The sequence below is a fragment of the Rattus norvegicus genome, chromosome 1 (genome assembly GCF_021556685.1).
Source record: "Rattus norvegicus strain SHRSP/BbbUtx chromosome 1, alternate assembly SHRSP_T2T, whole genome shotgun sequence".
NCBI lineage: Eukaryota > Metazoa > Chordata > Mammalia > Rodentia > Muridae > Rattus > Rattus norvegicus.
The window spans coordinates 203,364,337-203,377,512 of NC_141534.1; the positions used below are offsets into that span (position 1 = coordinate 203,364,337).

Sequence of the window (13,176 nt, forward strand, 5' to 3'; positions counted from 1 at the left end):
TCTTGCATTTGAAAAATGGTAGAGCCAAGGGACTTGGAAACCAGGCTCTTGCCACGTGCCTGGCTCTGCAGAGAAAGCTTGGCTGGGAACTAACCCTTTCCCTTGGCTGAAAAATAACAAAGGCTGCCCACTCGGTGAAGAATAGGCACTATCTACACATCGGAGAAGAGGCTATGCTGCCAACAATTTTTCTCCCTGTGGCTGTCCTTGTCAGCGTGTTAAGTAGCCAATAGCAGATCCATTAAGAAACTGGCAGGTGAAAGCAGGTGTCCCCAGAGCCATTGCCACCTCACCTTTAAGGTACGTATATGCATGCACTGTGAGTTACAGTCTCCAGAATAATTGATTTTAATATGTATGGAAGAATCAATGCTGGGGGAAGAAAGCCAGTGTCCTGAGTGTGCCATGCCATTTGATGGGTAATTTCCTCCCAGCTCTGTCAGCCAAGGGACTTCCACTGGAGTGTTAAATTTCTTGACTGAGGGAGGAATGAGGAACCCACAGATCACAGAATTGGATTTAAAGTGAGGACAAGAGGGGTGAGGGGCCTGCTAGGGGGAATTCGGGTGTGTCTTAAAAGGCTAATTCCTAATTAATCGCTTCACCAGTGTGTGCATGGAGGATTTGAGAAGTTTGTCACAGCATCGCTGTGGTCATTAGTAAGGTAGTGATGGGACCAGAAACCACATTTATAAAGTGAGTCTGTAGAAATGCTGTCACAGGGTGACCTTTGGGGACACACTGAGTTAGTTAGGAAGGCTGAGCTGTGATCTGGCAGCAGCAGGTTGATGTGGGTCCATGTTTCTGTGACTTTCCCGTGGTGCCACCTGCTGGTCATCTTCAGCATTTGACCTCTAGCTTCAAGGGGTGGGAAAACGCATAAACAGCTCCGGAAACCTGCCTCTCGGATGCTTTGGAGTTCAGGTACTAAGCTAAGCAGAGACCACAAAATGTTAACCAATAATGCCATATTCATCTCAGATCCCCTTCTGGGACACCTGTCTGCTTCCTCTCCAACACTAATCACTTTTGTGTGTCTGCCCCATGGGGCAGTGAGCTCTTTGAGTCCCCTCTCCCACCCATATGTTTTCATGTTGGAATCCAGTTTCAGAAGGTGCTCAGCTGAGGATGCCCCAGATGGGCTGGGACAGAGGGGTGCCAGGAGCATGTGTGTCATATGCATGAGGGACTGCCCTGTTGCTGGCTCAGAGCAGATCATGAACAGGGCTCACAGGTTGGCACAGGGTCTCAGATCACAGAGCCTCAGATTATGGAAGGTCTGAGAGGCAGGCAACTTACAGAGCGACAGGTATTGAGTCCAGGTATGTGACTCATCCATTTGTCTCCCTGTCCTCAGTATACTTACCGCCAGGCTGATTTCAAGACACTAAAATACTCAAGGCTGCTCTTCTATCAAACCTCTCTGGAGCTCAGTACCTCAGTAGGCAATAACAGAACTTCTGCATAACTTCTGTCTGCCCTTGGCTTGGGAGATCCAGACCAGCATCACCCTGTGATGTAATAGTATTCAGTATCGCTGCCCATCCTGGCTTAACAGCCAATAGAAAATCAAGAGCATCATTCTGTCCCCCAAGGTAGGACTGGTGAGGGCCCCTGGGCTTAGGAAGGCTTTCTCCAGGCACTCATCTGTTGACCCTCTGACTCTGCTCAGCTCAGGAGCTATGCAGGTATGCCTCCTCAGACATGCTAGGCTTGGAAGAGCAGTATTTCATGCTCCCAGGAATGCCTTGAAGCTGAAGATGCAAACTCAGTCACCATGGCTTCTCTGGCACCCAGTCTACTAAGATAGGTGCATGTGGCGGGGTTGGGGGGCAGGAATACCTCAAACTCACTGAAGTCATCTACTGGAGAGCACCCTGACCCGCCTCAGCTAGAATAGAAACATTTAAAGTGAGCATGTTTGTCTAGCCTTGCCAGTTAAAATAGACTCATTCCGTGATATGGAAAGCACCTGTTGAACCAGTGAGCAAACAAATCCTGGACAAATAAAGAACAATCCCCATTACTACCTCCTGGTCACACTAAAACCAGCATTTCTTTAAAAATGCATGAGCTCCGTGATGCCTCCCAGCGCGAAAGCCAGCCATTTTATGAAATTGGTGTGCATTTTCTACTAAAGAGGAGAGTGTCTACTTATTAATATTCCCAAGGGGTAGCTTTTGGGTTCTCTGCCATGCTGCTGTTATAATTTTCTATAATTATATGGTGCTGATTGTAGTTTGCCAACAGAGCATCAATAAAATGAAATGTAACCCTGGAACTAACACACTCACACTACACCAGCCCCACTCTCATTCTCAAGAATTCTCTTGTTCAGAATATGTAGCCTTATGCCGGCTGGGGCCCAGGGAGGCAAGAGGATGTCCTCCCCGAAATCTCAACCACTATGACCAGGAGTGCAGAGCCATCCTGCAGAATTCAATTTGTACAAATACCAGGGAGGATAGCCATTAGGGGACCCGTCGTGATAATGGGGGAGAATTCTGCTTGTATTTCTTTGGTTTTGCTTTTTTTTTTTTTTGATGGAGATTAAACCTGGGGTCTTGCACATGTTGGGCAAATGATTGACTACTGAGTGACACACCCAACCATGAATCCTCTGTTTGATCAGCACTCTGAGCCACAGGCATAAAGGAGTCTGACAGGAGTCCGAATTAGGAGGCAGAGCCATCTTGGCGCCAGGAAGTAGATTCTCTCTAGACACTGAATCTGCTGACGGCTTTATCTGGGTTTGGAAACCCTAAAACTCTGAGGAGTTTCTGTTGTTTATCTGCCATACGATCTGAGGTGCCTCGCTCAGTAACCTGAACTGTAAAGGGGATGGAGTGGCTTCCTTTATTTTGCTCAACTTCGGTCACAGTTGGTGGGTGCCATTAAATAGTTGAGTGACTGCATATAAAATAATGAGTGGGTGAATGCATGGATGGACGAATGAAAGAAAGAAAGAAAGAAAGAAAGAAAGAAAGAAAGAAAGAAAGAAAGAAAGAAAGAAGCTACCACAAACTGAATGGATCTTCCATTCTCTAGATATGTGTCTTGGGCCAAATAAGTTGTGGTCTCTCTGGGTTGTGGTCACCTCGAGAGTAAGAAGACTGTGGGGAGTACGTGGTCCCTCTGTGCCCTGTGCACAGGCAGAAAGGTGGTGAACTGGTGGTATTTTAGAACTAGAAATAAGAGTGCCCTGGTCTGGGCATGGGTGCTGCAGGAAGGGTATGGGTTCCTGGAGAGGCTGGCATGAGATAGAAAGATGAAGAAGAATCAGGAGGAATTTTCATGGTTGATCGTGTGCTAGGGGATGTTCCAAGCACAGACTCAGAGCTGCTGAGAGGAAGAGGGCAGGATGCTTTTGAGGCAGGAGCTGATGAAGATGCTGGAAAGGCAAGTATGGAGAACCACCCACACTGGCCTTTCCCAGGATCCTCTCTGAGCTCAACCCCTGAGCATGAGGAGATGGCTCCATGTTTTTCTTTCGGACACACTTAATTATTCAAGTAGATTCAATCCCTTCCTTCCTAATACTCAAATGCATTAGTTCTCATATTTTTTATTTGTTCATGTGTTTGTTTTTTACAAACAAAGCTACTGGAAACATCTGGATTCCTGCTTTCTGTGAATGAGGCTATTTCTGGGTCTGATGGTAGCATCTATGTGTGGAGCCACTGTAAGAGGGTCTTGCTTGGGTTCTTAAGATTTTACATTAATCTGGAGGATTTGAAAGCACAGAAAGCCTAGAGCCCTTGCCTTCTTTGAGAAGCTCAGGCGTGGCCTGAATCACTATGTAACACAAAGTGATCCAGCTTCACCCCATTTCCTGGCCTATCACCCCCATCTGCCTCTTTACTTACAGCCTCCAGCTGCTGCTCCACAGGTAGACGCACAGGCTGGGCTTAGACTGGCTCTCTGAAGACAGAGGGCACTCGGAATTCCCACGGGACATTGGGAAAGGGAAAGCCTGATTTTATTTCCTGAGTGCAAGCAACATCTCTTCACAATTTCAAGCGAGGTGTCTCATTTTCAGCACCTCACCATGCCAAGTTGTGGGAGAATTTTTAATTCAGTTTGGTCTTCCTTAATTTGCTGCGAATACACGCGTTTTAATCTTCTTTTATTAAAAATAAATCCAGCCTCCTCGCTCGGGTCTCTTGTGCAAATATCTAATTAGGGCAGAAGCATGGCCTGGTCCAATGGGGGTGTGTCATTGTCCCCCCAGAAAGAACTGACTTCAAAGAACTCCCCTTGCCACGTGAGCAATGTTAATTGAGCTAAACAGCATGCATGAATTATTTATAACTGCTCCTCTGGTTATTTGGTGACAAAATCTGATTCCAAGTTGCAGCTAGAAACACAATGTCCCTGAATTATAACTCAGACTTTCTCTGGCACACCCAGTTGTGTGAGCATTGAACACGCACAGCTTCTGTGATGCCCAGGATGTTGTAGGAGCTCAACCCGCCCAATCCCTGGACTGCTCTGGGCAGTCTCTTTCCAACCTAGCCTGAATGCTCCTGGGAAAGGGTATAGGATATGGAGAGGGGCTATTTCACCTTGCCACTCCTCCTCCGTTCCACAGGAAAGAGAAACCAGGTCCTTTTCTAGTGCTGAGATGACCACATTCTCTTAGTAGCATATAGTTGGTGGTCAGTGAATCTGGAGGCATGAGTTTACTGTACATTTGCTTGGATGAGCATCATTCCTTTGTACTAAGCCCTGTCTTAACAAAAGAGGGACAGGAAACATGTGGCAATCTCCACTAAAGGTTTAGCAGTCCACCAATGAGGCAAGATAGAATCACAGTGATGAATTCATACCAGCAGCCCTTGGATAACATCTTTTCTGCCTGTCCCCTCTGCCCCTCCAAGGCACACAGAGATCTCCTGGGATCAAGGTGGTCAGGGTGCTGATCTATGACTGAGAATGCATCATAGTACAGAGCTACAAGTTGGAAGCTGCTGACTAGAAGGGAGCCAGACACTGGCTTTGGTCTCTTCATTTTTTGGGATGGGGTTTCTTCTAACTCGGACTGCCTTGGAACTCTGAATGTGCTACGTAGCCAAAGATGACCTTGAGCTGCGGACCCTCCGGAGCGCCTGGGTTACAGGTGTGCATGTGGCCCCATTGATCTTCTGTCTCGTGCTGGAGTTGGTAACCAGGGTCTCGTGGATGCTGCCAGCATTCCGTCAAACGAGCTACATGTCCCGTTTTTCACTATGTTGTGAGAGCATCCCTCTTCAAGGGGTGGAATAACATGATGAGGGTAAAGTGCACAAACCTCAAGCTAAAGATTGGATGGATTTTAACAAAAGCATGTTTCTCTTGTCACCCGAACACCTATCAAGAGGGGACACTGACTGTTTCCCTGAGAACTTTGATAAGCTGCTAATGTCACTGTCACAGGAAACATTGTTCATCCCTTACCTCTAGAATGTAGTCCCTGCACATGCTTTCTAGAACTTTCTACTCTCAGTGGCTACAGAGAGCATAAGCCAGCCCATTGATCCCTAGATGAGGGCACAAACCTAAATTGCCCAGCCTGTGTCCCCCTGGCCTCCGTTGGGTGGGCATCATCATGCTGCTTCCTGGTGGAGCTGGGCTACTTGCGCGTGCTTTCTTCCCACAGAGCTTTCCAGCAGGCAGGTATCGATGGTGTCTGTGCAGCAGCCTCTAGCTGTAAGTCACATCCCTTACACATCTAGCTGTAAGTCGTCTCTGCCACTTTAAATCTCTTGTCTTGTGGTCCAATTAAAACAGGTCTCATTGACCCAACTGGGATCCATATTCTGTGGCTCTGTTCATGGGGATGGTTCTTGCTACTTCTGGAAGCTGAGTGGGGTTGGCTGAAACCTCTGCTGATGACAACCATTCCCTGGGGTAATGGGTCTGGCAGATGAACTAGGCAGGAGGCAGAGGTGGTGAGATACGTCATCGTATATGTAATTAGAGGCTCTTGCTGGCCTTTAGGAAGTCCCCTCATGGTGACAGGAGAGGAATAAAGAAAGAAAAAGGAAAGGAAAGGAAAGGGAAAGAGAGGAAAGGAAAGGAAAGGAAGAAAGAAAGAAAGGGGCTGAAGGGCTGGAGAGATGTCTTAGTGGTTAAAGAGCACTGACTGCTCTTCCAGAGGTCCTGAGTTCAATTCCCAGCAACCACATGGTGGCTCACAGCCATCTGTAATGGAATCCGATGCCCTCTTCTGGTGTGTCTGAAGACAGGAACAGTGTACTTATAAATAATTAATAAATAAATACTTTTTAAAAAAGGGGACGGGGGCGTGAAGTGGTTAAGAGTCTTACTCTCGCTCTTGCAGAGGACCTGAATTTGGTTCCCAGCACTCCTGTTGGGCAGCTCCCAGCGTCCTATAACTCCAGCTCCAGGGGAATCAGTCACCCTCTTCTGGCCTCCACACATACATTCGGTTACTGGGCTCTGGTAGAGCTGGGTGCCAAGGTGATTGGCACATTTGCTGAGGCAATTATCCTGAGATGGCAGAAGCTGATTTCAGCATAGAGAACATTAGTCTATCCAAATGTTTGCGAGTCTCCCCTGGAAGCAGTAATGGACGTGTTGGTTTATTTATGGGTCTTGATCGAAGGACATCACTAGCTGATTTATTGTCCAGATAAAGTCAAATAAAAGTCAGGAGGGGGAGGAAGTGATCTTTCCCCGACTCTTCCATTGAAAGTGTCTGTACCAATCCCTGGAGGGCTCCCAAAACACTGCACAGCTGTCTCTTCCCAAGACCCCAGGTGCCGCTGGCACAGCTGTTCCCTGTAAGGTGCTTCATGAACAGGACACAGCATGTGACCAGAGAGGAAATGGCCACCTGCAGGCTTTGTGAAAATAGAGGAACTGCCTCCTGCACCTTCTTGTCCCCCAAGCGGAACCCCACAGCTTAGCTTGGGGGCTATGTTCTTGGAGCTCTCAAAATGCAGGTTCAGAGGAATTATCTGAACCATGAGGGCCAGTGACTGAAAGGAACAGCACATGTTTGTCTTGCCCCTACAAACGTAGTGGCTCCTCTACTTCCTGCTTCCCGATCTTCTGACAGCACTCCTCACAGTCTTACTGGGTGTTGTTGGGACTCGGCCTTGCTTTCCCACTGCAGCTGCCTCTGTAGATACTAGAAGACCACAAGGTGGCTCTGACTCACAGAACCGCACATTCAAGTGCAGAGGGGTGCTGACAGGGAGCCTGGGGGCAGGGGCCAGAAGACAGATGGATCAAGTCAGGGTGATCTGCATAGTATGGAGGGCTGATATGAAGAGCAGGCATCCATGGTGGCCGGTGAGGGGCCCAGGAGACTGGTGAGAGGCCAACGCAGGTAATAGTGAGGCGGCTGCTCAGGAGAGCCAAGTGAACAAGGGACTGGGGAAACAGAAGTGGATTGGAGCAAGAGCACACCTTCCCTGCAAAGCCACACCTCCTGTTGACATAACTTCACAGGTATGTTCACATCTGGACATGCTTATTAATCCAAAGATACGCTGGTGGTGAGTGGGAAAACCGTTACAGCTTAAACATGACACATCCCCCCAAACACTCATGAAGGTCTGGGCCCAGCTCCATGGGCTACAGCAAGTCATGAGTTCTCATTGGTTGATTAATCCATCCACCGATGGGTTCCAAACCTGGTGGGGGTGTTTGGGGTGAAGCTCTCCCTAGGTTGTTTGCCTCAGGTGTCTTGTCAGGCCTTGGAAGGCTGACTAGCACAGAGAGTATGAGAGCTCCTTTGCCAGTGAGCGAACATCACCATCGCCTTTGGGATTCGCTTTACATGATTGGCAGTGCATTCCATGAGTGCCGTGAGTTTTTCTGACGAGAAAGGAACAGAGACTGAGAGAGTGCTGAGGGTAGGGTTTTATTGGTTAGCTCTCATTTTTAAAATCTGTGAATATTGAGCTTACAACCATGGGGTTTCTCTTTTCCTTAATCACCAATATCCACTCACTAGTAAGAAATGGAGCTTAGTAAGATCAAAAGATCGTTCCAACGAATGGCTCGCCTCTATGCAACTTTTAAGGAATGAATAGTTGGCTGTGGTTCCATTCGCTAGTCTTACTTTATGTGACCCCACTCACTGCTCTATGTGACCCCCCACTCACAGATCTATGTGACCCCCACTCACTATGTGACCCCCACTCACTGTCTGTGTGACCCTCACTCACAGATCTATGTGACCCCCACTCACTATGTGACCCCCATTCACTGTTCTACGTGACTCTCTCACTGTCTATATGACCCCCATTCACTGTCTATGTGACCCCCATCTACTATCTATGTGACCCCCACTCACTGTTCTATGTGACCCCCACTCACTGTTCTATGTGACCCCCATTCACTATGTGACCCCCACTCACTGTTCTATGTGACCCCCATTCACTATGTGACCCCCACTCACTGTCTATGTGACCCCCACTCACTGTTCTATGTCACCCCCACTCACTGTCTATGTGACCCCATTCACTGTCTATGTGACCCCCACTCACTGTCTATGCGACCCCCACTCACTGTCTATGTGACCCCCACTCACTGTCTATGTGACCCCATTCACTGTCTATGTGACCCCCCACTCACTGTCTATGTGACCCCCCACTCACTGTCTATGTGACCCCCATTCACTGTTCTATGTGACCCCATTCACTGTCTATGTGACCCCCCACTCACTGTCTATGTGACCCCCACTCACTGTTCTATGTGACCCCCCACTCACTGTCTATGTGACCCCCATTCACTGTCTATGTGACCCCCATTCACTGTCTACGTGACCCCCCACTCACTGTTCTATGTGACCCCCCACTCACTGTCTATGTGACCCCCACTCACTGTCTATGTGACCCCATTCACTGTCTATGTGACCCCATTCACTGTCTATGTGACCCCCACTCACTGTCTATGTGACCCCCATTCACTGTTCTATGTGACCCCATTCACTGTCTATGTGACCCCCCACTCACTGTCTATGTGACCCCCCACTCACTGTTCTATGTGACCCCCCACTCACTGTCTATGTGACCCCCATTCACTGTCTATGTGACCCCCATTCACTGTCTACGTGACCCCCCACTCACTGTTCTATGTGACCCCCCCACTCACTGTCTATGTGACCCCCACTCACTGTCTATGTGACCCCCATTCACTGTCTATGTGATCCCCCACTCACTGTCTATGTGACCCCCCCACTCACTGTCTATGTGACCCCCATTCACTGTTCTATGTGACCCCATTCACTGTCTATGTGACCCCCACTCACTGTCTATGCGACCCCCACTCACTGTCTATGTGACCCCATTCACTGTCTATGTGACCCCCCACTCACTGTCTATGTGACCCCCCACTCACTGTTCTATGTGACCCCCACTCACTGTCTATGTGACCCCCCACTCACTGTCTATGTGACCCCCACTCACTGTCTATGTGACCCCCATTCACTGTCTACGTGACCCCCCACTCACTGTTCTATGTGACCCCCCACTCACTGTCTATGTGACCCCACTCACTGTCTATGTGACCCCCATTCACTGTCTATGCGACCCCCCACTCACTGTCTATGTGACCCCCCACTCATTGTTCTATGTGACCCCCCACTCACTGTCTATGTGACCCCCCACTCACTGTCTATGTGACCCCCCACTCACTGTCTATGTGACCCCATTCACTGTCTATGTGACCCCCACTCACTGTCTATGCGACCCCCCACTCACTGTCTATGTGACCCCCCACTCACTGTTCTATGTGACCCCCCACTCACTGTCTATGTGACCCCCCCACTCACTGTCTATGTGACCCCCATTCACTGTTTGACCCCCCACTCACTGTTCTATGTGACCCCCCACTCACTGTCTATGTGACCCCCCACTCACTGTCTATGTGACCCCATTCACTGTCTATGTGACCCCCATTCACTGTCTATGCGACCCCCACTCACTGTTCTATGTGACCCCCCACTCACTGTCTATGTGACCCCCACTCACTGTCTATGCGACCCCATTCACTGTCTATGCGACCCCCCATTCACTGTCTATGTGACCCCACTCACTGTCTATGTGACCCCCCACTCACTGTCTATGTGACTGACCCCCATTCACTGTCTATGCGACCCCACTCACTGTCTATGCGACCCCATTCACTGTCTATGTGACCCCCACTCACTGACTATGTGACCCCCATTCACTGTCTATGTGACCCCCACTCACTGTCTATGTGACCTCCACTCACTGTCTATGCGACCCCCATTCACTGTTCTATGTGACCCCCCCACTCACTGTCTATGTGACCCCCATTCACTGTCTATGTGAGCCCCACTCACTGTCTATGTGACCCCCACTCACTGTCTATGTGACCCCATTCACTATGTGACCCCCATTCACTGTCTATGTGACCCCCCACTCACTGTCTATGCGACCCCATTCACTGTCTATGCGACCCCATTCACTGTCTATGCGACCCCATCCATGAGTCTTAGGCACTCTCCACGCACTTGCCACTTGTAGGTTTTCAGGGTCTTCCTGTCTTCCTAGGTTGGAAACTTTGGGAGTTTTTCCCCCAACAGGGAGAGTAAAGCCTATTCCCAAGAGTCTGACTGCATGTACTTCACTTGTCCCCACTGAGAGAAATGCTGTAGCCTCCTGTTCTCTAAACCAGTGCCTGACCAGACTGGACCAGACACTTGCTGCCTGTGGATGAAAGGAGTCCATGTATGAGGAGGTGCCGCTGACTGGGAGCCTGTGGTTGTGCTCTGGTCCTGTCGCTGCGATGAAAGAGAATGAGTTCCTCCTGAGGAGCCTCTTCCCTTCTTACCCGTCTTCAAGAGGGCTCCGTGAATAATTGGAATTATGTAAATTATCCTGCACCACCTAGGGAACTGAAATCATTCCCTAGCAGGCCTGCTGACAGGCTCGTAGGCTCACAGGTCCTTCCTGGTAAGCTGGGTCGGATGTCATTCCTCTGTATCCATCTCTATTTCTCCCTTCTTCCCTCTCTCCTCCTCTGTCTCTTTCTCTCCTCTCTTCCCTCCTTCCCTTCCTCTCTCCATCTTTCCCCCTCTCTTATCCCTCCTTCCAAGTGGCCAGTACCTGTTTGCCACCCCTCTTTGTGCGTCGTCACATGCCCAGGATGACACTGCCTCCTGCAGGTCGGCTCTCCCCAGTCTAGACAGCCCTGCCCAGACCGTGAAGCTATCTACCAGGTGACTCACAGTCGGGCTGGGACACCCACCACCATGCCTCTCCTCTCCCCACTTCCCTGACTGATCTTTCTGCTTTTGCTTTTTTCTTAATGTGAGGACCCCTTTGCCGGCTCTTTTTAAAGATGCGTCCATGTTTGCATTTAGACATTCAATTACCTCTGCTCAAAGCAATTAAGTTCCACCCTTCACCCGCAGCGCTGAGGACTCCCCGTGAGCATCTTTTCTTTTTTAATAAGCAAAGCCATCTTCAAAGAGGCAAGGTCATGCAGATACACCTGAAACACACTGGGTTTGCAGGTTTTAATGAACAGTGCGCACACATGCACACACACACACACACACACACACACACAAACACACACAAACACATTTGTTTAAATCTTTCATCTCTTTAAGTATAGTCAGACTTAAAGGTAAGGAAAGGTCTGGGTTTTGTTTCTTTTGCTGTGGAAAGACATTGTTTTATCTGAGGTTTTTTAGCCGAGGTGTTTGTTTGTTTGCCTTTTCCTAGAGCATTAGAAACAATTATCTTGCCAGGTGGGTCACCTTGTCTTGAGTTTATAGAGAAAGGTTACATAGAAAAACGGATACTTGGGGGCTGGAGAGATGTCCCCCTGATTAAGAGCATGCACTCCTTTTGCGGAGAATATAAGTTTGCTTCCCAGCACCCACATGGGGTTGAGGGACTGAGATCACAATCGTTTATAACTCCAGTTCCCTCTTATGGCTTCCTGGGTCACTGTATTCATGTGTATCACACACACTGACAACCAAGGCCTCAGAGCTTCAGTTTGGGATCCTGTAAAGTATGGTAAAGGCAGGAGGGGCCAAGCCTGGGAACTCTGCTGTGCTCCACAAAGGGTGACTGATGTTACCAGGCATTAGGTCGTAACGCTGGTGCCTTCCTTCCCACATCTGGACGTCCTAGATTGAACTGCAGCCCATGAATGCAGGGTGCCCAGCCTTCGCTGCCTAGCAACCACGGGTGTATGTCATCTGTGCTGCAGGTGAGAGTGAGACACCTGTCGGTTGTCAAGCAGTGTTCTTAGTCCTCCTAAGAACACTTCAGCTGTGGGGATTTGTCATAGATCAAGTTTAGCCGGCCCCGAGAACCTTCGCTGTCCTGCCTCACTAAGCCTCATGGATAATGTGTGTGCCACAATGAAAGGTCCTGGGGATGGGATGGTGGTCCTGAGAAAGATATCCTGGAACCATGTCCGTGTCTGTGTTCATGTTCCCTTGAGGTGGAGGTGGTCGCCCCAGGAAGCTGAGAGGGGCATGGTGGGCTTCACACTTTGTCACATATACGTCGCTCTCCAGGTCTGTAGATGTCTGACATCTGATATTGAGCTTCCACATGATGTCAATAATCTGGGTTATTAGTAGAAAGTGAGCCTGAGGGGTCTAGTCGTGGGCTAATGCATCGGTGCATGGCCTTCTCAGTTCAGCCTTTCCCACCCTTGCTCTTCAGGTCTCCTGAGGAAGTACAGCTCCTGTAGGCTAAAACAAAGATTGCCCTGACTGTCGGTCACGCACAGCTTCCTTCAGTGTCGTCCTGCCAGCTGACGGTTCTGGCTGTGTATTTCACTGCTGGGGGAAACCATAACTGACAGCCTGGTTGTGTGCTCACTACCTCCATGCCGTGGAGACCGCATCACCTCCACAGCTTCTCGTGGGGCTGCTAGGACTCTACCCTTGAACTGCCCTTCCAGCTCTGGGAGCGTCCCTGCTCGTGGATGGGACTTGACTCAGCATGTCCAGATCCTAGCAGGCTTGTTGAACCTTGCTGTGGGAAGTACCGAAATAGCGTTCAATGGAACAAGAATGATCGTTTTAGGGGCTGGGGATTTAGCTCAGTGGTAGAGCGCTTGCCTGGGAAGCGCAAGGCCCTGGGTTCGGTCCCCAGCTCCGAAAAAAAAGAACCAAAAAAAAAAGAATGATCGTTTTATAGTCATGTTGAGAGACGGGTGGATTTT

General features: G+C 49.3%; 1 protein-coding gene and 1 long non-coding RNA gene across 23 annotated transcripts in view; one reads left to right on the top strand and one right to left on the bottom strand.

Annotated features, from left to right (window-relative positions):
- Ptpre (protein tyrosine phosphatase, receptor type, E) overlaps positions 1–13,176 on the top strand; it is a 148,988-nt gene that overhangs the window by 91,097 nt on the left and 44,715 nt on the right.
- LOC102551963 (uncharacterized) overlaps positions 1–13,176 on the bottom strand; it is a 59,124-nt gene that overhangs the window by 35,545 nt on the left and 10,403 nt on the right. For 4 of the 16 annotated variants that reach the window (XR_015652671.1, XR_015652680.1, XR_015652669.1 and 1 more), the window contains one exon: positions 11,570–12,700. The exons of 4 other annotated variants lie outside the window; for them this stretch is intronic. This is a non-coding gene — a long non-coding RNA (uncharacterized LOC102551963). Of the gene's footprint in view, positions 1–5,929; positions 7,828–11,356; positions 11,486–11,569; positions 12,701–13,176 lie in introns of those variants that run through there. 8 more of the 16 variants (XR_015652673.1, XR_015652656.1, XR_015652676.1 and 5 more) reach the window with 6 other exon arrangements.